The sequence below is a fragment of the Geospiza fortis genome, unplaced genomic scaffold (assembly GCF_000277835.1).
Source record: "Geospiza fortis unplaced genomic scaffold, GeoFor_1.0 scaffold173, whole genome shotgun sequence".
NCBI classification, from domain to species: domain Eukaryota; kingdom Metazoa; phylum Chordata; class Aves; order Passeriformes; family Thraupidae; genus Geospiza; species Geospiza fortis.
In genome coordinates, this window is record NW_005054334.1 from 4,691,162 (window position 1) to 4,692,864 (window position 1,703).

Genomic DNA, 1,703 nt, shown 5'->3' on the forward strand with positions numbered 1-1,703 from the left:
CTGTCAGGAGGCGGCGGCCGCACGACGGCAAAGCCCGCCCGTCCCTCCCGTGTCCCTCAGGGAGCACCCGCATCCCCCTCAGCGAGCCTCGCCTGCCATCAGCGACCCTCGGCAAACCCGCCCGTCCCTCCCGTGCCCCTCAGGGTGCACCCGCATCCCCCTCAGCGAGCCTCAGCGACACAAGGCAAAGCCACATTGCCCTCAGTGGCACGCAGGGCATCTGCCACCCCCTCAGTTACATGCAGGGTGCCGGTAAGCCACTCAGACACCCTCACTGTTCCACAGAGAGAGACTCGGGGCACCTCCCCCTCAAATGACCATTGTGTCCCCTCAGCAACACGCAGGGCACACACCATTCCTTCAGTGACCCTCGTGGCCTCTCAGCAGCACACAGAGCTTTTGCCACCCCTTCAGTGACCCTCATGCCTCCTCAGGGGAACACGGGGCACTTGCCTCCCCTCAATTGACCCTCATATTCCTCCTCAGAGGAACGCAAGTGGTATCTGAATCCTAAGTGGTATGTAACAAAAGGTTAACCATCAGTAATATTGTAACAAGATATGCAGGTAAAACAAGCAAAATAGCAAAGCCAGTGGGACACCAAGCGCCCTCAAGAGCAAGATAGCAAGTCCTAACTGAACTTCCAAAAGGCAAAATTAGCAAAAAACAAATTACACTGACCAAAAAGAAGCACCAGGCATGCACTGTAGAGGTAAAAGGTTCAAACGCGAGGAAGACTACAGAAGTTTTCATCAAGAGTCTACCAGAAGACTGACGTCCACCACAAAAGGAACTGACACATGTACAAAAGCAACAAACTGATGACACAGCTTTATGCAAATATGAATTTATTAATGATATTGTGAAATTGTGATGTTGCATGGAAGGACTTTTAAAATGTAACTGAAGGCTAAAGAAGATTGAGTGAGGTTTTGGTGGAGAGATCCACCTCACTCCCAGCACTGAATAAACAAATACCTGCTCTGTAGCTGTCTGACAACAGTTATTTTCTTGCCCAGTTTTGATCTTCGCATTTACCGCCCCTCAGCAACACATGGGAAATTGGCTATTCCTTCCATGACCTATTAGACTCTCAGTGACACTGCCACTCACTTAGGGACACCTGTCCCCTCAGTGACACTCATATTCCCTGAGTGACACTCACATCGCCTCAGCATCACTTAGGGCGCCCACCTCTCCCTCAGGGTTCATTCCGGTCCTTACATATTACCTCATATTCTTCTTTTAAAAAATTCATTCAGTCCCCTGCAGATTACCTTAGATTTTACCTCCCAAAAAATGCTCCTTCTGGCCCTTTAAAATTACCTCAGGCTTTATCACAAAATTTTCTCCACCTCTCTTCACCAAATTACCTCAGACTTTTCCCCAAAAACAATTTTCTCCCTTAGAAACCGCCTCAGATTTTCCCGCCAAAAATGCCCGCTGTGTGTCCTCCACACATTACCGCAGGTTTTGATCCCACACTGCTCAATTTTAACCCAAAATGTTCATTCTTTGCCCCACAGGTGACACCAGGAAACTCCAGCATTCCTCCCCTATGAAGACCTTACCGTCCCCTTTGACTTACGTGAACATTTTCTCTCACAAACTGGAATACCGCGCAGTCCTGTGACGGGCGCTGTCCGTTCCTCCTCAGTGTGTCAGCGCAGGGAGTGCCTCTGGGTGGCTCCCAGCCCGCCCAC